This window comes from Balaenoptera ricei, chromosome 16 (genome assembly GCF_028023285.1).
Source record: "Balaenoptera ricei isolate mBalRic1 chromosome 16, mBalRic1.hap2, whole genome shotgun sequence".
NCBI classification, from domain to species: Eukaryota; Metazoa; Chordata; class Mammalia; order Artiodactyla; family Balaenopteridae; genus Balaenoptera; species Balaenoptera ricei.
The window spans coordinates 115,185,258-115,213,138 of NC_082654.1; the positions used below are offsets into that span (position 1 = coordinate 115,185,258).

The 27,881-nt window shown below is 47.3% G+C and overlaps 2 long non-coding RNA genes across 3 annotated transcripts in view; both read right to left on the minus strand.

Moving 5' to 3' along the window:
• Positions 1–13,599: 13,599 nt before the first annotated feature.
• LOC132350755 (uncharacterized) lies at positions 13,600–15,995 on the minus strand. 2 transcript variants are annotated; one of them, XR_009497999.1, is made up of 4 exons: positions 15,935–15,995; positions 15,256–15,331; positions 14,174–14,487; positions 13,600–13,738 (listed from the first exon to the last, which is right to left on the minus strand). It is a non-coding gene; the product is annotated as an uncharacterized LOC132350755 (long non-coding RNA). The 2 variants fall into 2 exon arrangements; XR_009497998.1 differs by having other exon boundaries at positions 15,256–15,971.
• A 715-nt stretch (positions 15,996–16,710) lies between these two features.
• LOC132350754 (uncharacterized) overlaps positions 16,711–27,881 on the minus strand; it is a 40,369-nt gene continuing 29,198 nt past the window's right edge. Inside the window, exons 2-5 of the long non-coding RNA XR_009497997.1 lie at positions 21,913–22,027; positions 21,279–21,433; positions 20,377–20,713; positions 16,711–19,954 (exon numbers count right to left, since the gene is read on the minus strand). This is a non-coding gene — a long non-coding RNA (uncharacterized LOC132350754). The remainder of the gene's footprint in view (positions 19,955–20,376; positions 20,714–21,278; positions 21,434–21,912; positions 22,028–27,881) is intronic.

A 27,881-nucleotide genomic window follows, 5' to 3' on the forward strand; every position in this document is an offset into this window, starting at 1 on the left:
CTAACACAATATTGTAAATCAACTATACTCCAAAACAATTAATTTAAAAAAAACGGATGTGACAGAATTCCGCAATGCATTTACAAAGTGATTAAAACACACGTAATAATAATGGTTATATGACTGTGCATGCAAGCTACTTGACAAAAGTGTTATTTAAGGCAACAGGTGTGATAGCTGTTCTCTAATGCATTAAGAGAAGTTTTTAGAAACAAATACAGTAAAAGTGGTTATAGTACTATGTGCATGTTACTTTGAGAGGAGTGTTATTTCAAGGAATGCATGTGATAGCCTTGTAGTAATGCGTTTTAAGGAATATTTTAAAACACATGGAATAATGATAGCTATAAGAGTGAAATCCATTTCCTACATTAAAAAGCTGTGTTATTTAAGGGAATGGTTGTAATATCCACTCTAATGAATTTAGAGCAGTGCTTAGAAAGACATGTAATAAAGATGGTTATTAGAGTGCTACATATCAGCTTCACTGAAAAGAGTGTTATTTCAGAGAATGCATATGATAGACATTCTGTAACGCATTGAGAGAAATGTTTAAAAACACATGGAATAATGGTTAAAACAGTGAAACCTGCTTGCTACACAGAGAAGAGAGCTATTTAAGGAATTGGACTTGAAAGACATTCTGTAATGCATTTAGAGAATTGTTTAAAAACCTATGTAGGAAAATGTTTAAAAGATTGCTATGGGGCTTCCCTGGTGGCGCAGTGGTTGAGAATATGCCTGCCAATGCAGGGGACACGGGTTCGAGCCCTGGTCTGGGAAGATCCCACATGCCGCGGAGCGACTAGGCCCATGAGCCACAACTACTGAGCCTGCACGTCTGGAGCCTGTGCTCCACAACAAGAGAGGCCGCAATAGTGAGAGACCCACGCACCGCGATGAAGAGTGGCCCCCACTTGCCGCAACTAGAGAAAGCTCTCGCACAGAAACGAAGACCCAACACAGCCAAAAATAAATAAATAAATAAATAAAGATTGCTATGTACAAGCTACTTTGACAAGACTGTTGTACCAGGGAATGGATGATATAAACATTCTTTAATGCATTTAGAGAAGTGCTTAATGCCCTTCGATAATCTCCTCTGCTTGCTTCCTTTGCTTACGTATTAAAAATGGTCATATGAGTGTTCCGTGCAAGATACTTTGACAAAAGTGACGTTTCTATCTCTAGCAGTATGAGAAGGAGGAGCCAGCCAGTCACAGGTCTGGAGATATTCAGCATAGAAGAATACACAGCTGTGCAGAGACATGGAAGCAGAATGTATCTGGCCAGAGATGAGTTTAGTAAGGAGGCCGGTGCGGCTGGAAGCGGGCGTGGGCGGAGAATAGGGGAGAAGAGTATGGGGAGGGCATGGCCTCGTATGTGATGACTGAATTAGTGATCTGTTGCTGTGGGACAACATTTCCCAATGCTGGTGGCTTGAGCAACAAACATTTATTATCGCAGGTTTCTGGGACCAGGAATCGAGCGTGGCTCAGCTGGATGCTTCTGCCAGTGTCTCCCAGGAGCTTTGGGGCTGTGAACAAAACTGAGTCAGGATCTGACCTCACTGAAGGAGTAGTATAAAGATGTAGTTTGGACTGAAGTTCTGAGTTCTCCTCTGTCTGTTGCTTTCCTCAGTTCTGGGCCATGTGGGCCTCTCCAGATAGCAAGGGACCAGACAGAGGGCAGGAGGGAGAGACAGAAGGGGAGACAGAGAAAGAGAGAAACAGAGAGAGAGACAGGGAGGGAAGGAGGTTAGACACTGACTGTTGACAACCAAATTTTGGAAGTGACCTTGTATCACTTCGCCACCTTCCATGGAACAGAATGAGACACTAAGTCCAGTCCACACTCAAAAGTAAGAGATGACACAAGGATGTGTTCACCAGGACGTGGGGACCACGGGGGTCCCTCCATGAGTGGAGAAGGGGGAGGCCCTGAGAGCCTTACTGCCTTGCCCAGAACCACAGACTGCCAACAGGCAGAGCCAGGTATGAACCCAACTCTGTGTCCTCAAAGCTGGGGCCTGGCTGCACCCAGGTTCTCTCAGGGGCTCTGGAAAAGACCATGCTGGTGTAGTTAGAGCAGATATGGAGATGGCATGGGGATGAGGGACAGCATTTTGCAGCCTAGATGGGTATCTGGCAACTTCTTCTCCTAGGAGGTGCCTATGTCATGGGAACCCTGAGTGAACCCCTGTCCACACCACAACCAGGGAAGAGGAATCTAGAGACAGCTCTATGCTGAGTTTAGTTTTTGTACTTCTGAATCTCTCTCTCATTGGACAGTTGAAAACTGAGGTCCATAGAGAGACAGGGACTACCGCAGGGCCCACGACAGGCAGGGTCCAAGAGTAAAGGTGTGTTATGACCCTCTAGGCCAGGCTCAGACCCCTCCCATAGGGATTGCTTTGGTAATGAGAAACCCTAAGATCTTGGTAAGTTCTTGTCCATTTTCCCCCTATCGGCGGCGGGGGGGCATTTTCTACTGGGCATTCAGGGAGTGAACACTGGCAAACACACACACACACACAGTGACATCAGACATTTAGACTGTGGTGTCAGAAGAGGAACAGACGCAGGGAGGTGACAAGAGAAAGAAAAAAGGGTTTGGAGGCACTTCCAACATGTGATACCACTCCTCCACTTTTATAGGTATTATTCCACATATGCCTGAGGACATCCCTAGAAGTACAGGCCACAATAGTCTCCCTTGCACAGACAGGGAAAAAGAAAGGTCCTGAGAGACACAATGACTTATCCAGGATGGAGAACAGGTAAGAATGAGGAGTTGAGTCTGGAACCCAGGTCTGTCTCCTCAAAGCTGCGCACAGACCGTCCCCGGGAGCGGTGGAGAGGGCTGTGTGGTGTGACTGTGTGAGATATGGGGATGCGTGGAGGAGGGGTGAGCCATCAGCAGCCCAGAGGGCTGTGTGTAGAGGTGTTGTCTGAGGAGGGGATTCAAGTAAGGGGCCCCCAGGAAGTGAAGTCACCTCCTTGGCAACAGAGCCCAACAGAACTCGGAGCCCCGCGAGCCAGGCACACACGTTCTAGCCACAGCCCCACAGCCCGCTCACTTGGCTGGAGACGCTTCGTAGAGACGGATGTTCTCCTGCTGTGTCCTGACTTCCCAGGGCTTCTGCTTCAGGAAACCCCTGAGTGGGAGGTTTCTCAGATGCATTAGACGGTTCAATACTTAACCTGGACGACTCTGGTCCTTTACCAGGAGGTCCCTAAGGGAACACGAGGTGGCCTAGAGCAGGCCAGTCCAGGCCCGGCCACGTCTGGGAACCTTCCCTGGGCAGCCTCACATCCCCGCATCTCCATGTGGGGGGGAAGGGGGACTTGAGGGGAGGGCTGTAATGGGGGAGGGATGAGCTTGGGGCCGTTAGCCATTAGCCATCCTGCCCACCACCGGTCAGCATTGCTGTGGTCCCTACAGCCGCAGTCTCCCTGGGTCGCAGGCCACGGGACCTGGCCCCCATTTGCGCACTCAGCCCCTTCACCGGTCTAGTCACCATGTTACTGAACGCAAGTCTGTGTGCCCAATGCACGGTGAGGCCAAACGATACCAACACGTCAGAGCTTGCAGCAGAGAAAGGGTTACTGCAGGGCCATGCAAGGAGACGGGTGGCTCATGCCTTAAAAACCCCGAACTCCCCAAAAGCTTTCAGCAAAGCCCTTTTATAGGAAAGGTGAGGGAGGGGCATGGTTAGTTGTTGCAGACTTCTTGGTGTCAGATCCTTTGCTCTTGAGGTCAGGTCATGGTCAGGTCACGATGTTCCTTTAAACCTCCACCAAAACAAATGTTATTCTCTGTTCTGACAAGAAAGGGGAAGGTCCCAAGGCTCAGCTTTCGCCCTCCAAGGTCCAGGCCTGGCTGAGAGGAGGGGGTCCCTGCATGGGCCGCTTAACCCTGCCCAGGAGCGTTTGTCCAGCACCCAGTCTGGGTCCTCCCGCCAGTGCCCAGGCCCGGCTGAAGAGGCAGATCTCAGCTGGCGGCGCCCTTAGGGCTGAGTCCCCAGAACCTGCCCAGCCGTCATCACTGAGGGAGCCAGGCACCCAGCACCCAGCCTGCCCTTTGGCTTTTCATTTAAACTGGAGAGAATCATCTGTATAGGATCAACAGGAATACATTCTGTAGCAAATACCAATCAGGTTATTAACAATTGTCCTTCCCAGCTCACAGCAATTGTCCTTTTTGAGAATAACCCGAACCACAGAGGTGGACCTTAAGTAATGATGGGCCATGTCCTTGCAACTTAACCCTGACCTCTGGCCACCTCCTAGGGGTAGACAACTGATCTAAGCTGTACCAATTTTTGAAACTTGGAGAGACTGAAGCTGGTTGAAGCTGTCACCTTAAGGCAGTGTCCATGTACTCAAGGACTGTGGCCCCTGGAGACTACCACCGCCGTTAGGTCCTAGAAATGGGAATGGTGGAGAGGTGCACTGCTGCTTCAAGGCCTGGGCCTGGCCAGTGGGCAGCCGTGGCAAGGGCTCTGGAGCTCTGCAGGACACAGCCCTCAGCCTGTCATCCCCCAGCCCCCCAGCTCGCCCACTAGCCCGAGGCCGGAGGCCCCGGAGGGCCCCGGGGAGAAGGCTGGGATCTGTCTCTCACTGTGCCCTGCTGTGAGGACCACTGCGAGGCTGACTGTGGGTGGAGCAGGACCTCTAACCACCAAGCTAACGGTCTTGCGCTAACAGCTGCAGGCCCGCTCCGTCCCTGTTACATCCTGCGAGGGCGCTGCAGGGGCCTGGACAGCAGCCGAGCTGAAGGGTTCACACTGTCCAACAGCAGATGCTGGGTGTGTGGGTGGGCACAGGCCAGCACCTCAGGCCTGCACACCGAACGGCCCCTGTACTGGGGTGGAGGGCCATCTTGGAGGTCAAATCCTGGGTCCTAGTGGGGTAGCGCCGGCCAGCCCACCTGTCCAGGCATGTGCAGCCGCGCCTTGGAGAGGGCTTAGTAGGAGCCAGCAGGCCGGACGTGCAGGCAGCTGCATCATCGCCTGTGGGGCCGTTTAGTCCCCTCCCCAACCCTGGGAGGGCGAACGCCCGCGCTTCATGGCCTCCCCTGCTCCCAGGGGCGACCCCACCGCAGCCACACTGGGCCTCCACGTGTCCGAGCGGACGAGCCCGCGCCGGGGCCACGACCGCCTCTGTTCCAGCCATGCGGGGCAGCCACCCACGAGGTAGCCACCATGGCTCGTGAAAGCTCCAGGACAGCTGCACCCTCGGCCGGCAGCGACGGCCCACCGGCTACCTTGAGGAGTGACGACGGCAGAGGCAACCTGCAGCCCAGGCTCACACCAGCTGCCCGGGAGGCGCCACATGAGCCCGGTCTGACATCGTGGGATGCTCCTTGAGCCCCTTCTCTGGCTGTTACCTTGAAGAGTATTACACTTTCAGATTAAAAAGTTGCAGAACAGAGAATAATATCTGTTTTGTTGGAGGTTTGCAGGAACATCGTGACCTGACCGTGACTTGACCTACGTAGACAGCTGAAAGAAAAAAAGATTTCTGCACCAAGAAGTTCTCAACAACCAAACACCCCCCGCCTTTCTGGTATAAAAGAAGTCTGAATTCTGACCGGGGAAAGATGGTTCTTTGAGACACTAGTCTGCCATCTTCTCGGTCTGCTGGCTTTCTGAATAAAGCCATTATTCCTTGCCCTAACACTTTGTCTCCCGATTTATTGGCCTGTCATGCAGCGAGCAGGACAAGCTCGGACTCGCTATCAATTTTGGTGAGCCAGCCAGTAGCCTTGCTGCTTGTGGCCAGACAGCCCGGGTTCGGGAATTTTGGGGTAAGGCCCTAGCTAGCAGCTGCCGGGACCACTTATCCTGAGGATCTTCCCTTCAAAATTCCCTGCAGTGGCACTGGCTGCCCTGGTGCTTGGCAGCTGGAGCAAGTGATTGAACTTGGGAGCCGATGGGCTCCGTACAGTAGGGTAAGTCACTACAGTGTGTACAGCCGAGAACACTCTCCCCTGCTCAATTAGGGCTTTTTCTGTAAGGTAAAGGCCAATTTGTTTTGCATTTGATTGGGGTACCCTGTTGGAGAGGAGAATTATTGTGGGACTCTACCCCATTTGTGAACCTGTTCGTTTGCTTTTGTTTTGTGTTCATTCAGGATGGAATTTGTTTGTGGTTGTGGTATTGGAATTTATGCCTTTTGTGTTTTGTTGCTCTTGAACTTGTAAATATAGGAAACACTCCATCTGTCCCTAAGGAAAGCTCTTTGGGGCGTATCTCAAATAAATGAGCAAAATATAGCTGTGGGCCTATGACTAAGAAAAAGATGATATTCTATTATAATAGTGTGTGGCCCCAATATACGTTAGGATCAGGAGAGCGATGGCGCTTGAATGGCTCACTTAATTATTGTACGATCTTGCATTTAGAACTGTCTTGTGAAAGAGCAGGTAAAAATGATAAGATTCCATATGTAGAAGCATTTATGCTATTCATCAGGAGGAAAAAAGTCAGATGGCTGCCATCTTACGATGCAGCAGTCTAAAAGGAAAACCAAGGGAAAATCTGTTCTACAAGAGGGAGAGTGAGAAAATGAGACTGAGGACATGTTATTTCAAAACTTAAACCCTCTCTGACCAACCCGGCCCCCCCATTGGCCCAGCAAGCTGCACCAGCGGTTGTTCTGACCACCCCCATGCCACCAATATATTCACTCCTTTTACCAATTCCTGTTTCCCCTACTTATGGGGATCAGTTAGAAGTTTCTATGTTAACCCCTGGGGCACAGGGGCCTGCTTTGGTGTCACCATCTAAGACCCGAGAGGGCACCCAATTTGGACCGGGAGCCACTTCTGGGTTGGGGCAATTTCCCTTGTGCCAATATCCCATAGGAGGCCTTAATGCAAATGGCCAGCCAGCTGGGTTTCTATGGATGCACAATCCATTCTCAACTTCAGATTTGTTTAATTGGAAAAACCATAACCCTGCTTAATGAGAGGACCCCCTCCACATGACTGAACTTTTCACTTCTATCTTTGCCACTCACCATCGCCCCTGGGTGGACATTCACACGGTTATGAATATGATTCTTACTGGGGATGAAAGGAGGATGGTCATTGGCTAGCAAGGAAGCACACCAGCTTCATCCAGCAGATCCAAATGGAACTCCAGAAGCAAATCTGGCAGTTCCTACTGCTGAGCCTGACTGGGATCCTAATAATGGAGATATACCACATCTAGAGCATTATAAGAAGTGTGTCTTAGTGGGTCTCCAAAAGGGGTACCTAGGCAAAAGAGCTTAAACAAAATTCAGGAGATACACCAAAAATCCAACGAGGATCCATGAGACTTTCTAGAAAGAATTTATCAAGCTTATAGATGCTACACTGATGCAGACCCTGAGGCCCCGAAAATATGAGAATGGTAAATATGACCTTCATTGGGCAAAGTGCCCCAGATATAAGAAGAAAATTACAAAAATTAGATGGTGCATTTGGAATGAACCCTTCTCAATTGGTAGACGTTGCTTTTAAAGTGTTCAACAATAGGGAACAATGACAGAAGGAAGATGACGCAAAATGGAATTCCACTTTTCTGGCAGCAGCATTAGACTCCCGGAAGGTGAATAACCCAAACAGAGGTAAGCCACCATTGGAGAGGGAACAATGTGCTTACTATAAGGAGGAAAGGCATTGGAAAAAAGACTGCCCTAGGCTAAAAAATAAGAAGGAAAACAATAAAAGAAAGACGGGAACCTTTCATATGGTAGAAAGAGAGGAACACTCTGATGATGAATGAAGAGAACCAGGGGCTCCCTTGGACTTGGGGTGTCCAATTCCAGTTTCCCCACAGGAGCCCCAAGTAACTTTGACAGTGGGGGACAAGTTGATTGACTTTCTGATAGATACGGGTGCAACATATGCCGTGGTAAACACCAAGGTGGCACAGAAAACATCTCAATCCATCCTGGTCATGGGAGTTTCTGGGCAAGTACAAAATCGTTCTTTCTTACAGCCCCTAGAATGCCAATTAGGGGACCTCACCCTGAAACACAGTTTCTTATATATGCCAGCGTGTCCAATCCCTCTTTTGGGCCGAGATCTCCTTTGTAAATTAAATGTTCAAGCAACTTTTTCACCAGAACAGCCTGACATCAGGGTCCCACTGAAGCACATTTTAAGCCTACAGAGGGCACTCATGGACACCCCAGAAAAGGAGACAGAGCTCTTTCCCCCCTGAAGTCTATGAAAAGGTAAGGCCAGAAGTATGGGCTGATGGCACCCCAGGGAAGGCCAAAAATGCATGGCCAATACAAATCCCGTTAAAAAGGACCCCTGGGCCACCTAATCTAAAACCATATCCTCTGAGGCAAGAGGCCCAAAAGGGAATTGAGACAATTCAAAAAAGGTTTTGGGAAAAGGACTAATTAAACCTTGCAGGTCCCCGTATAAGACCCCTATTCTCCCAGTCAAAAAGCCAAACTCAGCAGAGTACCACTTTATCTAAGACTTGAGGGCTATTAATGAAATAGTCCAAGATTTGCTCCCTGTGGTACCTAAGCCATACACTCTGTTCACAACTATTCTGGGAGAATACAGGTGGTTCTCAGTTTTAGACTTGAAAGATGCTTTTTTCCTGCATTCCTACTGCAGAAGAATCACAGCAGCTATTTGCTTTTGAATGGCAGGACCCAGAAATACAGGTAGTCCAATAGTATTGTTGGACAGTCCTGCCTCAAGGATTTAAGAATTCCCCTACCTTGTTTGGGGAAATGTTGGCTAGGGACCTTAGAAACTTAATATTGGATGAAGGACTCTTACTCCAAAATGTGGACAGTTTGCTCATAGCGAGCCCTACATGTGTAAGTGTCTACAAAATACCATCAGAACCCTGACCTATTTGGCCAACAGTGGATATAAGGTTTCCCAGAAAAAGGCCCAAATATATAAGCAACAAGTCATGTATCTGGACTTTGTCCTTTCCCAAGGACAGCAGGATCTTTTGCCTGATAGAAAACAGGTAACTGCAGGCTTGGGAACACCCAAGACTCGCAGACAGCGGAAGGGGTTTCTGGCAATGACAGGGTTCTGTTGGATTTGGATCCCGAACTGTGGGCCCATAGAAAGCCCCTCTATGAGACTTTAAAGGGACATGATCTTGAGTCCCTTACTCGGACTAAAGTAAGTTTCAAACAGCCTTTGAAACAATAAAAACAAAGTCAGTCTCAGCCCTGGCTTTGGGACTACCAGACTTAAAGAAACCTTTCAAATTGTATGTACAGGAGAGACAAGGCATAAGTCTTGGGGTGTTAATTCAAACTCTGGGGAATATCCCTCTACCTGTTTCCTACTTCTCAAAACAACCAGAACAGACTTAAGGGATGGCCCCTCTGCCTTCAAATTGTAGCAGCTACTTGTGACATACTTCAGGAAACTCAGAAGTTTACCCTGAGGCAACCCACCACTGTGTATGTCCCTCACCATGTTCTTTCTTTACTGGAACAAAAAGGGGGCTACTGGCTGACTTCTGGGAGAATGGGAAAGTACCAAGCCACTCTCTTAGACAATTTCAATGTAAGACTTCAGGTCACTTCAGCCCCAAATCGAGCCACATTGCTCCCAATTAATGCTGCACAACCCCCAGAGCACAAATGCCTACCCGTCATCGAGCTAGTATACTCTAGCAGACCAGACTTAAGCGACTAACCCTCGGCTGAGCCAGATATGGAACTGTTTACCGATGGCAGCAGCTTCATGGACCAAGGTAGGTGACGTGCTGGGTATGCGGTGGTAACCCTTAGAAAGACTGTTGAAGCAAAAGCCCTGTCCCCAGGCAGCTCAGCCCAGAACGCAGAAATCATTGCTCTGACAAGAGCCCTACTACTCACTGAAGGAAAGGGAGTAAATATATACACAGACTCTCACTATGCATTCTCCGTGGTGCATGCTCACGGGGCAATCTGGAAAGAAAGGGGGCTCCTCACTTCAAACAGTAAAGACATAAAGCATGCTTCTTAAATCCTGTCACTATCAGAAGCACTCCACAAGCCCTCACAATTGGCCATAATGCACTGCCCAGGCCACCAAAAGGGTGAAACTCATATAATAAAAGGCAACTGGTTAGCTGACCAAGCTGCAAAGAAGGCAGCAAAGGAAGGCAATTATCAAGCAGTAACACGGGTCACTTCTCCTGCGGATCGACTTGTCAAAATACCAGGAGGCTCAGATTAGTTAAAGCCCTCCTTAAGGAAAGTATCCCCTGATTTGGACTGCCTAATACCCTTCAAAGTGATAATGGGCCTGCTTTTGTCTCTAGCATAACCCAACAAGTGTCTAAAGCACTGCAAATTGGAAGCTACATTCATCCTGGAGACCACAATCAACAGGAAAAACCAAGAAAATGAATTATACATGAAAACAGAGCATTGCTAAAATATGCCGATACTAATTTAACTTGGGAAGAGGGCTTGCCAGTTGCCATGCTACGAATCAGAGTGGCTCCCAGAAGCAGGCCTAAATGAAGCCTCTTTGAAATGCTGTATGGCAGGCCATTCCAGACGTCTCCTCTGTTCCACCCCAGGGGGAAAACGTGTCCACAGGGGGCAGGAATGAGACCTGCATGGTATGGCGCGTCCAGGCAGGCAGGCTGGAGAAGCTGGTGGGAAACCTCGTGCCTGCCTTCCTGGGCGGGGCCCCCTCCGACCTCCCCACATTCCTGGGCACCTACAGGGCTTTCCCTACCACCCAGCAGATGCTGGAGCTTCTCTTCACAAGGTGAGCACTTTTTCCCGATGGAACACTGGTGACTCGGCCACCTGCTAGCTGTGACATGGCGGAATGTCACTCCACCTCTCTGAGCCTCAGTTGGCCCCTCTGCACACTAGGGTAAAGAGAGGACCAGCCCCCTACGGTGACTGTAGGGACCAGCGGGTCCTTCACGGAAAGTGCTTTCTGGGGACCTGGCCTGTGGAAAGGTCTGCTGGAGGGGCCGCGGTTGTGCTAATTCCTCATGTCCCTCCTCCCCATGAGGAAAGCCTCCGCCTCAGTTGTCACTGTGCCTCTGACCTTGGGATGAACGTTTTTCCCATGTGCAAGGTGATTAGTGATTCCATTAGGGGTGCCCTGTCCTGGGTGAGTGAGAGCAAGGATCCTTGGGGGCGAGCAGTGGGGCCCCAGGCCACTCAGATATGTGCGATGGGGCTGGTGGGGCTCATTCATTCTTCACATATAGAAGAAGGCCCACTAGGCGCAGGCATTTTTCTAGGAACACCCATCATTTAATGCACCAAGCACACAACAGTCCTGCCCTCCAGAGCTTCCATTCTAGTCTGGAGTCAGACAGTCACACTAGACCTCACAACCAGGGCTACCCTGGGAGCACAGTGTGGAAGGAAATGCCAGGCCTCTGACTCTGCTGCCCACCTGACTCCCCCCAGGGCCGTGCCCTCCATGCTGTGCACCTGGCTGCACCATTACCCTGAGCATTTCCACCGGCCCCCAGAATTTCCCTGCCTGAAGATGCTCCTGGCTTACATAGAGCTCAGCATGCCTGGCTCAGACCGGGAGCACCGAGCCTGCCTTCTCCTGGCACAGCTGGAGCACCTGGAGCCCCCTGAGGCAGAGGGTGATGGTGAGGAGGACTCAGGGTGGGTGATGGGGGGGCAAGTGGGGAGGGGAAGGGGCGGGGCCACACAGAACAGAGCTTCCCGAGGCTGGAACTGGGCCTCTGAGGAGACTCAGATCACTGTTTCCCTGGACTGCAGTCTGGGAAGACTTCCTAGGGGTGGCATCTTGGATTGAGACTTCACTGATTGGCAGTGAGAAGTTTCCTGTCTTTGGAGGCACTGGAAAAGCAGTCCTGTTGATGATATTTTCTCTTCTTGGACGTACAGCACCAGCTCCAGAACAAGCTCTGGAAACATATCAAGACCTAGAGCCAGCTACACCTCTACTGCCCACTACAGCTCCAGAGCCAGAGCAAGCTCAAGCCACAGCTATTGTTCAAGCTCAAGAGCCAGAATATGCATTACTGCCAGTTCCTCAGCCAGAACTAGAGCATGGTCATGCCCTAGCTCTCATTTAAGCCACAAGTTATCAACTTATTTCCAAGATCTATTGCAGTGATTTACAACAGAACAAACAAGCAAGCAAACTAATGAAAACCCAGTATGGCCCATCTGCCCCCCATGGAAATATTAATGATTCAAAGGTATAAGCTCTATATTATATCTATAGATATTATAATGTATAGTTATATATAACTATACAAAGAATAATACTTTTATCTCTGAATAAGAGCACAGAATTTCAGAAAATACGCAATGTGCATCAATGAAAATAATCATTCCTCCTTTAGTCACCTTCCTGGTATCCAAGGTCAAGACCCGTCCGTGATGGGGGAGACAATGTTTGCTTTCCCACAGTCAGAATGAGTTTGCTAGCACACCCTCTCTCTCTATTTCTCTTACCATCAAACCAGCCAGTTTCTATGTCAGTCTTTTTGTCTGTCTCTGATTCCCTCCTTCTACCTATCTTTGTCTGTTTTCCTCCCTCTCTATTTCTGTCTCTCTCCTCTTACTCTCACTTGCTCTCTTTTGCTTTTTTGCCTCATGGATGCCTGAGTAATGTTTCTGTCTCTCTTAAGTCACCTTAGGCAGTACTGTTTCATAACATACAGTACATTGGCAAGTGCCCCCGTCAAAAACTCACTAAACCCAGATGACAATAATTAAAATCCCATGCTGCCTGGGAAGTACTCATTTACAGTTATTTACCTCTTAGTGGATACATGCCACAGTCATTTCTAGGTCAGGACACACTGATGTACACGATCCCCATCTTTGAAATGTGTGCCATTGACTTCAACAGTGGAACGACGTGCTTGCTTCCTCATTACTGAAGACCAAAGAGCAACGTGTGTTCATTTTTCAGTCATTTCTGAATGTTGTGTGTGGATAATTAGATAAACCAAGAAAACATTTCAATAGGGAAAGACAGCCAATCTTTGTTGACGTGTTGTGATGTCCCAGGCCTTGCGCTCAAATACTAACTCTCTTCCTTTAATTACTCCTCTCAAACCTGACCAGAGAGGAAGACTTCAGCACAGGTAGTTCTTTGGAGGCAAGCAATAAAGAAACAAACTCCATGGCACAACCAGCCTCATGCTTCATTGTTTCATGGACTTTTCTTTCTCACCATCCACTGGAATGGGCCTATAGCCACTCGTCTCACTCTGGCCACATGTTCCCAAGGGATGCACAATCACTGCCAGGATTTGAGTCACCGTTGTCTCAAGCACCCAGAAGAGAAGCACCGAGAGAAAGAAGTATGTCCCCTCCCTAGCGTGCCCTCAAAACTGAAGTCCCTGTAGCAGACGGCATATTGGGCGTACAACCCATGAGAAAACCCTCATCTCGTACCCTTTCTCTAGTACGTCACTTTCACTTGTTGGGTTTTTTTTATTTCGTTCTTCACATTGCATGACACCATCTGGCTAATGATTATAAGCAAGTTTCCAGACCTTAAAGACTGACTCCAGATTGCTTAGCCCAGACTGCTTCTGGATGTGGACCCTGAGAGAGAATGAATAAAGACATTCAAGTTTACCTGAATTCTGCTTTCTAGAATGCCAGGTTCTCAGGCCAGTTGTTCTCTGGTAGTTATACCAGGGTAAGGGTTCTTTTGAAGCACTGCTTGCACAGCATCCTTTTGACATGGCTTCAAACCAAGTCTCCTTCTTCACAGTCCTCTTGGGAGTCGCCTGTTGAAGAGCAAAGGGGAAAAGTCTCAGGGGGGATTCCATATAAATGCAAAACGATGGTGCCAGCCCAGCTGTTGTCTTTATGCCATGTGTAAAACCTCCGAGTCCAGAGATTATACTCCATTTTTAACTGAATGGGACACTGGGAGTTCAACATACGCCTATCAGAAAAGATGACAGTCAGTGTTATAGGGATCTACCAACCACTAACAAATAATCCATAGAATTACATGCAAGCGAAATGCAAAGCCATAGAAAAACAGGATTTCATTCAATTGATGGAAGAAGTTTTCACATATTGATTCATGGGAGAGTCATTATGGCTTATGCTAACTAGAAAAGCCTGTCTTATGGCCTGTCGTACGTACATTGCGCATCTGCTTGAACTATTAAAAAAACACAGAATGCCTTTATCAGATTGTTTTCAATACCTACTTTCAAGATAAGGGCAAATGTCCCCCTTCTGATGATGCCCAGGCTGGTTCTCCTTGGAGGATGAGTTTCTCTTTCCAGACAGTGAGGTCATGCTGCCTAGCTGTGTACGTGCTAAACTTTCTCTTTTGAAACCTTGAAGTGATGTACTCCATATCTGACGTTTGCTCCTTGTTATGAAAAGATATAAAACTGTGTTTCAGGCATTCCAACTGGAGCCAGATGGCCATGGTGGATGTGGTTTCAGACACGTTCCTGCACCATAGAGATCTTGGATTTCCTGAACTGTATCAAACTCCAAGACACCACCAGCCCTTCTAAAAAAAAACAAAAAAAACAAAAAAAACCTGCTAAGAGCTGCCAGCTGCAAACTTATGGCCTCAAGGTCTTCCCCTGTGAGTAGGCAAGGGTTTCAGACCCCAACCAATACTTACTTAACAACACCCTTACTTCTTGCCAACTCCAATTATAATTCTTTAGAAATAACTCATGGAACTAAGTGCAACATTGCAGATTTTGCCTTTATAAGCCGCCTCCCTCCATTTTGTACTCCAGGAGAAGACAATTCAAGTGTTTCTGGAATCTGTGTCTTCTGGGGTCTAGTTTTCTGTTAGGCAAAAATAAACTCTCTTCTATTCTTACTACAGCTTGTTGATTATTTCCATCAACACAATAGAAATTAACCACTTAAAGTTGAAAACAAAACACAATAAAACAAACAACAAAAAAGAACCAAACCAACTCAAAATCCCAAACTTGGTCTACTGGAAAATAAACATATACTTTTATCAACTGAATTGAAAACATTTGAAAATTTATGTAGCATTCCGTCCAATTACAGTACCAACTTTAAGACTTTTGGTAGAGAAGCCATTGATGGGCAACAGGGCTACCAACTTCCTTTTCCATTTCAAGAAAATGCCCAAACCACTCTCAATCTTTTTCCCCAATTTATTCCTGAAACACAGCCCAATAAAATCTGTCACTGCAATCTTAATGGTCACTTATACCTTCGTTAACCCTGGAAGGGCATCAAGGCATCTGGATGATCCAACAACAAAGTCCAGATGCTGATGTATACTTACCGCTTGATGTGCTGATGAATCCATGTTGGGAGAGCCACCTGGACACCACAGAAACTGCTGGCCAATTGTTCAGTTCCTGGAAGCACAGGACTTATAAAAGTACAAGGATGCCTCACCCCTATTTATTTCAACAGCTTCCTACGGTAAACCCTCATTCAAAATTTATGACCTTGAAGGAATCCCACGAAGCAAGTGGAAATTCAAAGAAAGGCAAGTTCAGAGGCTACCAGGTACTTCTGAAGCTGCCACCATCCTTTCGCCAGTACAGTTTTGTTTCAGGGCTCTCTAGTTTTCACACACTCAAACAGTTTGCTTTCGGCTGCAGTCCATGACCCTGGGTTCCTCAGGATCAGGTTTGGGTGTGTTCTTTCCAAAATGAAGAGCCTAGCTTCCTTGTGTACCCTGCACATATCCCTCAGCATCTCCAGAAACCCACTTCATTCCATGCCTAAGTCATTTCCTCCATTTGAGGGTGAGATCATGATACTTCGAATACTAAGGGTGAATGGAAAAGTCCAGGGTCTACCCACACATCACAGTCTTGAGTCCCAACTTCTTGGCAGCTTCCTGGGTGTACTCTGAAACCCACCCCATTACTCACATGCAACAGAGAGTCTGAAGAAAGGGACAGACCACACTAGATGGGTAGGTAGCATGTTTAACAAGCAAGGGAACTTACTTCTGAAGCTTGTCTTGGGCAGCCACAAAACGATTAGGTTTCCCACTGGTATGTCAGAACCTTAATAAAGGTTAAATAGAGGCATTAAGGGTTCAGTCAGCTATACTGTCCAAAGGTGTCAACAACACCTTGCTATCTCAAAGTTGTGTCCTTGTTAAGCTTACTTCTTGGGGAAGCCAAGCAGAATGCAAATTCCAAAGACAAGGCTCGGGGGATGGTTTGAGGTGATTCCATTACCTGGGTCCATCTCCCAGGTCAATCCAGGTCATGTTCTCTCCATGAATTCCAACAACACATGCCCAACATCACTGAATGCTTGGCTGAGGGTAGCCCATCTCATACAAATACAATGTATTCTAAAGCAATGTTCCCCGACAAAATCCCCAAAAGGGAAATGAGACATAACTGTTTAATGGTTTAAGGGAAGGGAAACTAACCATCTTTAGCTGGTTACTCCTTCTCTGGTCTGGGAATGTCAGAAAATATAGAAGTGCAAAAAAGGAAGGGCATGACACAACTTGTGAGAAGAAAAAGACAATTCAAATAAGGTGGGAAGTACAATGATAGCCCCACAGCATCCAAGATAGACATCATTATACATAATATGAAAACAAAACACAGACCTGAAGTGCCGACTTACATTTTAAAAATGGTGTGTTCAAAAAAAAAGAAAAAAGAATGCAGCAAGTTAGATGATGGATGACACAGCTGTGTTTGAAAGGAATGATTTGGATGAAAAATACTACCATACCGACATTTCAGTTCAGTTTGGGCTCGTGACAATTCAAAAATTAAAAAAAATACACAAATTACCAACTTTACTGTATTCTTTTCCCACCCAGGTTTATGAAACTCAGAAATGTGGACTAAGATGAAGACAGTTAAGCCTATTTAGAATTGGGAATGAGAATAACTATACCAGCAATTCATTAAAATCAATTAGGTTAAAATAATGCTGATGTGAGTGCGTTTACGTGTGTGCTTGTGTTTACGTACGTTTGGGAGAATGGCCACTGGCTCTACATGACCAAAACATCATTATTTTAACTCAGCATACTGTTTTGTGGAAGCATGGGATTCCTCCCAAATAGGAGTTTGTTCTCCACCCTCAGATGCAGCTAGGGCTTGTTTGAGAACTGCCTTACAGCACAAGCGGTTGCCTGAGGAAGAGGCCTCCAGCATGGGCCCAACGACTTTCAGAAGGAGGGCCTCAACTGTAGCAGCTGTGAAAGCATAAAACCGCCAACCTGGTCCAGGATCTGTGTCTTAGTTATGGCTCCTGAGGCCAAATGGCCATTCTGGCTGCTACATGTTTTTGTTTGCTTTTCTGCCCACTCTAAAGATGGTCATCAGGTGGTACCATGGATGGCTGCCACCGAGATCAGAGCTGTCTTCAAGTCTCAGGAGAATGTCTTGAAGACACCCAGATTCTGGTCCCTTGTTCTCAGGTGCCAGAGATCGGAGGGTGATGGGACCATCTTGTTGGATCAGGACAGTCTTTCTCAAGAAGGTGGAAGTTTTTGCGGATAAAATTCCCTGAAGCTTCTGATTAGATTGCTGTTCTCGCCAAAGCACTGGCTGCCAGACCTCTACCAGCTCCCAACTGGACAACTCAGGTGGTAGGCTGCTTGTGAGAGTGGAGGCCTTTTTTCTGGCAGTGCCACGTGGCTTGCGGGATCTTAGTTCCCCGACCAAAGATCAAACCCAGGCTCCCTGCAGTGGCAGCATGGAGTCCCAACCACTGGACTACCAGGGAAGTCCCAGAGCAGAGGCTTTGATATGCATAGCACCCAGGGTATCCCGAGAGAACGCAGATGTACTTCCACACAGGCCATCAGATGATGGTGTGGGCTCCAATGCCCATCCTTGGGCTCCTCTACAGCAGGCAGCACTGGACACACAAGGGGCTAAGCCACAGCCCTTAGCTCTGTCTACAGTCTGCAGAAGTCCTGCCAACAAAGGATCTGAATGTTTCCAGCCACCCTGATGCAGTCTTCCTCTCACTATATTGAAAGACACAATCCTTTCCACAAGGAGTCCCTTTCCAAATCTCAAGCCCCATTTGTCCTGAGGCTACTGTGTTCAGGCTCTTTTTCCAGGAGCGCTATCCCACTGTGTGTGGCCATTGTAACACAGTCTTCCTGTCAAATTAAAATAGAGGTAGATCTGTACAAATAGATAAGGAGAACCGGAAAGATGGGACAAGTAAGAATGGACCAAACCACAACCAAGAAGTCACACTGAGTTCAAAGATATACCTGTTGAATCAGTGGAATGTCACATACAACTTGAAAATCCAAGGCACACTTTTCAAAGGAAGGCAGCAGGTCCTGTTGATGGAATACCACCAAGAGCCTCAGAACGTAGACTTTTTTCAAAATCCACAAGGAAAAAGTATAGGTACATATACAGGCCCATACATACAAACATGCTAAAATGATGGAAAGAGCAAAGTTCCTATCCTTTCCTGAGTGATGGGTTAGAGATGCTACTGTATCTTTCCCTGTCATCTTTTATATTGCAAATGTTCCCAGGGAAAATAATATGCAAAGTCTCCACTGTATGAAGGACTGAAGCTTTGAAGCAATCATCACTAGTTAGAGGCTTAAGTTGCTTCCAGTTGCCAGAGCCGACATTCACAGCCATGATAAGAGCTCACGTTCCTGGACCCACATGTTTGAGCCATGTCACATCCCCTCCTCTTCTACACACCAAGCACACTTCAGATATACCTTCTGATCTTGCCAGGAAGGTAACGTGTGTGAATGAGTCCTTCTTCTATCTAATCTCCTTGACTTGTTTTGATTCCAGTTCAGGGATGGTGCAGACAGAAGAGTTGGGTCACATTTGTCATGACAATGCTAGATTTCCTTAAGGCTTCAGGAAGGGTGCCCCTCCTGGTGTCCATGCTTCCTCAGAGTCTGTGTGGAGCTGGGCAACACTCATTGAGGCAACGAAGTGCCGCCAATAGGACAGAGGGGAGACACGCCCTTCAGGCTTTCAAGTGAACGATGTGTCTTCTTGCCTAGGTGTTGCTCCCGAACACTAAGTGTAGCTTGTTCCTTCTCTTTTATCATTATGGCCCTGTATCCCAGGAAAGAAGGCCTGGAAGGGGCTCGGGAGAAGGTTTCCTTCCTCCTCCTAAGTCTGAGGCCCTGGTGAGCTTGGGAGCATGTCGAGAAGAGCCTGAAATTCTTCCTTGCTGAGGGCTGCTTCCGGAATTCCTGGTGGTTTCTCTTCCCGTGCATCCGCATTCAGGAAAGGCTGTACCTTTTCCTGAATGTCTGTGGCTGACAAGAGTTCATCTAAGAGGCTTGATGAGCTTCCAAGTGCTGAGTGCTGGTGCTGGTCCAGCGGAGGAGACGTCTCTTCACCTGAGTGCCTGCTGTTGCCAGACGTGTGTCTCAGCCTTGCAGGCTGCAGAATGTTCCATTCCCGAGGCTCCCATCTGGAGATGACAACTTGGGTCCCCTAGCGCCACCACTGCATGGCTTGGGATGTGCATGGCCAAGCCAGGTCCTGCAAGTTCGGCTGAGGATTGCCAAGGTCAGGCTGAGGGGAGTCTTGGAGGGGGAGTGCAGCCAGGCCAGTGTGCAGGTTGTTCTCCTGGCATGTTCCCTGGGATGGAGGCTGTGTGAACAGGTGGAGAGCCAGTCCCGGATTTGGTCCTGCTTAGGAGTGACTTGCAACTGCTCCCAGAGGTTCAGATTCTCTCTTCCCTGCACAGCGCAGTGGGCTGCACCACCATGGACCTCAGTGATGAGCCTCCATGCCCCCAGAGGGAACACGAGGAACAAAGAACATGGGGGAGAGAAAAGGAGCTGCTGTGGCCAAGGACTGGATGCTCTCCAGCAGACTGGAGGGAGGAACATGATGAGAGCTACTGTGGGCACTGGACAGGTGGCTTTGGCCCCACGAAGCAGTCAGAGCTAGTCTGGCACTGGGGCCTGCTGCCGGTACCTTCACGGGCCCACCTCTGCTCTGCTCTGGGTGCAGAGCTCTTCGGTTCTGAAACCACATCTAGGGAAGAAGAAGGGAGGCGGGCACATCAGAAGTAAGACATTCCAGATCGATTTGCCCCGATCTGTCTGGCAGAGGGCAATTTCGGTTAGGCCTAATCTCAGGGGGGTTTGATCTAGACCTGCAACCTGGTCCTTGGAAATGAGGGGCACGTCAGGTCAACACTGGACACCTGGCTTCCAGCAGATCCCTTATTGATTGGCTAGAATGTCAGGCCCTTCACACACCGCCCAGCACCTCTATTGCCCTCTCCTCTTCTGGAAATGGATGCCTTCAGATCAGCCCGCTAGGAGTCCAGTGGGGAATAGTGAGAGATTCGCCCGCACTTCCTCATGCACTAGGCTCTAAGTCCTCAGCTATACAGGCATTGCTCCAAATCTTTCCCATATCTGTCAGTGCCTGGGATCCAAATGAAAAGTTACCTTTCCTGGATGGCATGCTTTTCCTGGATCAGGCGTGAGTTGACATACATGGCTCCAGTCCCTACGTCCACTGAATATGTCCACCAGCCCATCTCTTATGGACAGGGATCCAGGCCCAGGTAGGTACCGAGTCCAGATGAAAATCACCTGGGTGTAGATTCAACTCCCAACTTTCTGGGCTGGATCAAGAAAGGGGCTCTCCTGATCAGGTTGAGGTTCCTCCCAATCCATGGTGAACAGATGCAAGCCACGTGAAGCACAGCCATAGGTTCTTGATTCAAATGTGAGTCTTTCAGAGACTCTGTCTCCATATACCTATGGATCTGCTTCCTGACTCCTATATTCAAAAACACTGTGTCAATAACGTATGCAGAATAACAATTCTCACCCGGGGCAACAGTCCCTCCCCCGACTTGAGGATAATGTCAAAGACCCTACATAATTAAGGTATCCTTCCAAGAGGGGAGGGAGGTTGGGTGGGTTGAGGGCAGGTTCTGCACAGGTCCAAGGGCCTTGAGGCCCAAAGTGCGATACGGACAAACATGCTGCCACACACAGTTCAGTGCCCCCACTTTTATAACCAAGACATTTCTCGGGCAATATAGCAGCACTGCTAAGCCTGAAGAGCAGTGATGCTATTTCCTACAAAGAGAGAGCAATGCTCACGTCTCCCACTTTTGTCCTGCCATTCTTTCTACATGTATACGCACTGCTGCCAATTTGATTTGGAAACTCTTACCTTGGAAGGACTCTCACTTGCAATGCCAGGCCTTTCCAACCCATAGTTTTGCCCTCAATCAGCGGGATAACCACCCCCAGAGCCTACGTGTATCCAGCACCATCTCAGGGGTTAACAACCCTTCCACACGGGACAAATCATGTTCCACCCACCGAGAACTTACCTGGATTTGAGATTCTGGAATTCCTGTTTGACAAGCCAATTCTTCTCTGGTTGCAATGCCAGGAAATCAGTTCTTCTTGAAGGCTTGCACAAGGATACTTGTTTGAGATGGAGAGATGAATGTCCGCTTTCTCCTGGCCCCTTTTGGGAAGCATTCTGAAGAACAAATAAAGAAGAGATTTAGGCCAACTGCACATTCAGTGCAGATACAATGTGTGATATGCATGGAATATAATATCATTTACATATAATTTATCTTACACATATATATGTAGGTATATACATATATATTTTTTCTCACCACCTTTCTCCCCACTGACTGCTCAGAAGTACTCACCCAACAACCCCAGCTCAGTAGCCCTAGGATAAAATTGCTGAGGTGGTGGAAGAGGGGAATTCTGACTTCTTGGCAGTTTCAGGACCAGAAGATTCAAAGACTTCCTGGCCATGCATCATCACACCCTACAACCAGGGACATGATGCTCATATCTGCAACACTAATGGGGCAAGAACCAAATTACCATTGGTTTCTCTCCTAAGCATTCTTTGCCACACATTTATCATCCACATTCAGAGGTGATCCCGTCTCCAGGAGATCCCCTGAGGAAATGCATTTGGAAATGCTAGGTACTTACTTTGAATCCAAGGCTGAGGCTGTTGATGATGATGCAATTGCCCTTCTCTTAAGGTTTTCATGGACACCAACTGGCTCTGTCTTAGATTTCTTCTTCATTGGTTTTGAAACCAATCCTAAGCACAAATAGGGAATCCACTGTCACTCAGTGCTTATGAACATATTTCCAAAGATCTTTTGCAGTGATTTACAACAGGACAAACAAATAAGCAAGCGAACTAATGAAGACCCAGAATGGCCATCTGTTACCAGTGGAAATACTTGATTCAAAGGTAGTAGTCTACATAAAGAATAATGCTTTTATCTTGAATAAGTGAACAGAATTTCAGAAAATACATAATCTGCTATCAATAAAAGTAGTCATTTCTCCTTTAGTCATCTGCATGGTATCCAAAGTAAAGACTCAAGACAGGAGAAAATGCTTGCTTTCCCAAAGCCAGAATGAGCTCGTTAACACACCCTCTCTCTCCATCGTCCTCTTCCGGTCAATACTGCCAGTTTCTCTGTTGGCTTTTGTCTCTGACTCTGATTGTCTCCTTCTACCAGTTTTTGTCTGTCTCTGTTTTTCTCCCTCTCAGTCTCTGTCTCTGTTTCTTTCTCTCCTCTTTCTTTCACTTGCTCTCTTTTGCTCTTTTTGCCTCATCTTTCCTGTGGTCAATGCCTGAGTAATGTTTCTCTGCCTCTTTTTTTTTAATTTTAAATTATTATTTCAAGAATATTTCTTTTTTATATTTATTTTATTTATTTTTGGCTGCATTGGGTCTTAGTCGCGTCACGTGGGATCTTTCGTTGCAGCGTGCAGGCTTCTGTCTAGATGTGGCATGCAGGTTTTTCTCTTCTCTAGTTGTGGCGCACAGGCTCCAGGGAGCATGGGCTCTGTAGTTTGTGGCACAGGGGCTCTCTAGCTGAGGCGCACGAGCTCAGTAGTTGTGGCTCGCGGGCTTAGTTGCCCTGCAGCATGTGGGATCTTAGTTCCCTGACCAGGGATCGAACCCGTGTCCCCTGCATTGTACGGTGGATTCTTTACCACTGGACCACCAGAGAAGTCCCTCTCTGCCTGTCTTATGTCCCCATAAGCAGTACTGTTTTGTAACACACAATGTATTGGTAAGTGCCCCTGTCAAAAATTCACGAAACCCAGACAACAGTAATTAAAATCCCATGCAGCCTGGGAAATACTCATTTACAGTTACCTCAGTGGATACATGTCACAGTCACTTCTAGGTCAGCAGACTGTTCTGTACCTGATCCCCATCTTCGAAACGTGTGCTATTGTTTTCAACAGTGAGATGATAGGCTTGCTTCCGCATTACCAGAGACTGAAATACAGTGTGGTTTTTTCTTTTTTTTTTTGGTCATTTCTGAATGTTTTTTGTGGAAATTCTAATAAATCTAGAAAAACCTTCAATAAAGAAAAACAACCAGTTTCTGTGGACTTGAGGTAACGTCCCAGGCATTGTGGTCAAATGCTAGTACCCTTTCTTTAATTATTCCTTTCAGACCTGACCAGAGATGAAGTGTTCGGCACAGGTAGTTCCTTGGAGAAAAGCAACAAAGGAACAAACCCATGGTACAATCAGCCTCGTGCTTCATTGTTTCATGAACTTTCCTTTCTGACCATCCACTGAAATGGGCCTATAGCCACTCAAATAACTCTGGCCACATTTTCCCAAAGGATACACCATCATTGCCAGGATTTGAGTCTTGAGCTGTCTTGAGCACAAAAGTAACTGACTGTCACTTAATCCTTGTCAACATACTTACAAAGGTTAACTAGTGATTCACAACTGAACTGTTACCAAATAAAGACTCACTGCTCTATAAGCATAAAATTCAATACTCCGGCACCAGCTTTTAAGAAAAAGCTTTAGGAAGACATCAAGATGGTGGAGTAGAAGGACATGGAGCTCACCTCCCCTCAACAAATACATCAAAAATACAACTACATCTGCAACAGTTCTCACAGAATACCAACTGAAAGCTGGCAGAAGATCTCATACAGCCAAAGCTGCAAGAAAGATCCCCACATAACCAGGTAGGACTAAAGGAAAAAAAAGGGAATTGAGATAGGACCTGCACCCTTGGGAGGGAGCTGTGAAAGAGCAAAGTTTCCCTCACCCTGGGAAACTCCTTTGCCAGCCGGGATGGAGCTGCAGGGGCCTGAAATTTGCCTGAGAGGAATGTGCACGGGCTGGCTGGCTGCCAAGCAGGATAGAGAGGTACCAGTGCTGACGGCTGCCACCTTGCTGCACTTCCCAGCCCGAGACGCACGGCTGCTGCTGTGCACAGCGGCTGGGTGCTGAAACTCAGGCTTCGTGGACAGACAAGGGGAGAGGACTTGGTTTGGCTTGCGGAGACAGCCCAAAGGGCCTGGGGTGTGGACCAGGCTGCAACTGGGGGTGCCCGTGGGATGGAGCCCTGGTCCGCCACAGAAGCCCCATTATCAATGTGAAGGACAGGGCATAGGTCGGCCATAGAAGCCTCACTGTCACCGTGCTCACAGTGGGGCGTGGCTCCGGCTGCGGCAGACCTTATGAGCGTGCACACACTGGGGTTGACATCCGAGCCAATTGTTGCAGCTCCCAAATCGGGGGACAGCTTCAGTGGGCTTTGAACGCTCGTGGCCTTGGCGGACTTCGGGAGCTTGGGCTTTGCAAGCATGCATACGCTGAAAGCAGGAGGGGCTGGTGTATGAGCCAATTATCGGTGCTCCCACAGCAGAGATGGGTCTGACTTTGTGGGTGTGCACAATGGGTTGCAGGTAGTGACACAGAGTCACACATCCCAGCGGACAGCTCCTGGGGAGGAAATCCTTTCCCAGAGGGAGCATTCCAGTCCCACCTACCTCACAATGCAGTTTAAAACAAGACCTGTGGGTTTCTACTCCAACAAATGGGGAGCAGACCCTGCCCCCAACAGGGCTGTGACAACCACAGAGCAAAAAGGAGGCCCCACCCAACATCCAGTGCAGGCTCTGGTCACCACAACACCAAACACACCCCCTATCAAGGGGACAAATACCAGCACACCCTGGGGAAAGATGCGGCAGGTATCCACACCAAATACAACACTTGCACCAAAAATATTGGACTGTACCCAGCAGTGGGGAGGCACTGACCCTTCCCGCTAAGAAGCTGGTACTGGCCTCTAGACCAGCCTCACTCACCAGGGAGCAGACACCAGAAGCAGAAAACTAGAATGCTGCAGCTTACGGACCGAGCCTGCCAACAGCAAGCTACACCCTACCCTGGGACCAGCTGGGCCCTGGCCCTGACCACTAGCAGGCCAAAGCAACCTTCAGTACACCCTGGACCCCATACCCAACTGTGTCAGAAACTGCCCCTTCTCCCCAACCAATGATCTGAAACCAGACCTGGGATCCCTGGGCCCTGCAGCCTAACTTCAGGAAACAGCTCTGCCTGCCAACAGTCTGGCACTAATCCCAGGATCTGGCTTCACCTGCCGGTAGGTGAGCAATGGTCCCAGAGTCTTTGGGACCCTGACTCCGCCTACCATTGAGCCAGCACTAGCCCCAAGGCCACCTAGGGTTCTGTAGCCAGCTGCCTTGTGACCAGGTCCCACTAAACAGCAGCCAGCAGCATCCACACAAGGCAGGGTCTGGCAACCAACCAGACTAGGGGACAATCAAGCCTACCAGACCACCCACAGAATCAGCTCGCCACAACAGAAGGACCCACACAGCCCTCTGGGGGGAACCCTTAGTGCATACAGCTTGGGTGACAAGAAAGGAGTGCACTTTTGTGACGTATAGGACATCTCCTACAGAAGGCCACTTCTCCAAGGTTGAGAAATATAACTAACCTATCACATAATACATAAAAATAGTAACTTAGACAAAATGAGGTGGCAAAGGAATATGTTTCAGGCTAAGGAACAAGATAAAACCCCAGAAGAACAACTAAGTGAAGTGGAGATAGGCAATCAACCTGAAAAAGAGTTCACAGTAATGATTATAAAAATGATCAAAGAACTCAGGCGAAGAATGGATGCACAGAGCGAAAAGTTAGAAGTTGTTAACAAAGAGTTAGAAAATATAAAGAACAATCAAACAGAAACGAAGAATACAACAAGTGAAATGAAAAATACACTAGAAGGAATAAATAGTACACTAAATGATACAGATGAACAGATCAGTGAGCTGGAAAACAGAGTAGTGGAAATCACTGCCACCGAACAGAAAAAAGAATTAAAAGAAATGAGGACAGTTTAAGAGACCTCTGGGACAACATCAAGTGCTCTATTATTTGCATTATAGGGGTCCCAGGAGGAGAAGCGAGAGAGAGAAAGGGCATGAGAAAATATTTGAAGAGATAATAGGTGAAAATTTCCCCAACCTGGGAAAGGAAACAGTCACCCAACTCCAGGAAGCGCAGAGAGTCCCAGGCAGGATAAATCCAAAGAACACACCAAGATACGTTGTAATCAAAATGACAAAAATTAAAGATAAAGAGAGAATATTAAAAGCAGCAAGGGAAAAGCAACAAATAACATACAAGGGAACCCCCATAAGGCTATCAGCTGATCTTTCAGCAGAAACTCAGGGAGTGGCATGATATATTTAAAGTGATGAAAGAGGAAAACCTACAACCAAGATTGCTCTACTTAGCAAGGCTCTCATTCAGATTTGAAGGAGAAATCAAAAGCTTTACAGATAAGCAAAAGCTGAAAGAAAGCAGCACCACCAAACCAGCTTCACAAAAAATGTTAAAAGAACTTCACTAGGTGAAAAAGAAAAGGCCATAGCTAGAAACAAGAAAATTATGAAATAAAAAAGCTCACTCGTAAAGGCAAACATACAGTAATGGTATGGAATCATCCACACACAAAACTAATAGGGAGGTTAAAACACAAAAGTAGTAAAATCACCTGTATCCACAGTAAGCAGTTAAGGGATACACAAAACAGATGTAAAATATGATATGAAAACTATAATCATGAGTGGAGAAGAATACAAATGCAGGATTTTTAAAATGCATTTGGGGTCTTCCCTGGTGGCACAGTGGTTAAGAATCTGCCTGCCAATGCAGAGGACACATGTCCGAGCCCTGGTCCGGGAAGATCCCACATGCTGCGGAGCAACTAAGCCCGTGCACCACAACTACTGAGCCTGAGCTCTCGAGCTCACAAGCCACAACTCCTGAAGCCTGTGTGCCACAACTACCAAAGCCCATGCGCCTAGAGCCCGTGCTCTGCAACAAGAGAAGCCACCTCAAAGAGAAGCCCACGCACCGCAATGAAGAGTAGCCCCTGCTCACCACAACTAGAGAAAGCCCATGCGCAGCAACAAGACCCAACGCAGTCATAAATAAATAAATAAATTTATTTATTTTTTAAAAATGCATTTGAAATGAAGAGATCAGCAACTTAAAAAATTCACAGATATATTTATACATATATATGTGCATACATACATATGTGTGTCTATATATATATACAAACTGCTCTACAAACACCTCACAGTAACCACAAGCCAAAAATCTATAATAGATATACACACGAGAAAGAAAAAGGAATCCAACCAAAATATTAAAGATAGTCATCAAATCACAAGAGAAAAGAACAAAAGAGGAAAAAAGACTTGCAAAAACAAATCCAAAACAATTAACAAAGTAGCAGTAAATACATACATATTGGTAATTACCTTAAATGTAAGTGGACAAAATGCTCCAACCAAAAAACAGAGTGGCTGAATGGATACAAAAACATGACCCATAAATATGCTGCCTACAAAAGACTCACTTCAGCTCTAGAGACATGTACTGACTGAAAGTGAGGGGATGGAAAAAGGTATTCCATGCAATAGAAATCAAAAGTAAACAAATAGCAATACTTGTATCAGACAAAACAGACTTTAAAGACAAGAGACAAAGAGACACTACATAATGATGAAGGGAACAATCCAAGTAGATATAACAATTGTAAATATATATGCAACCAACATAGCAGCAC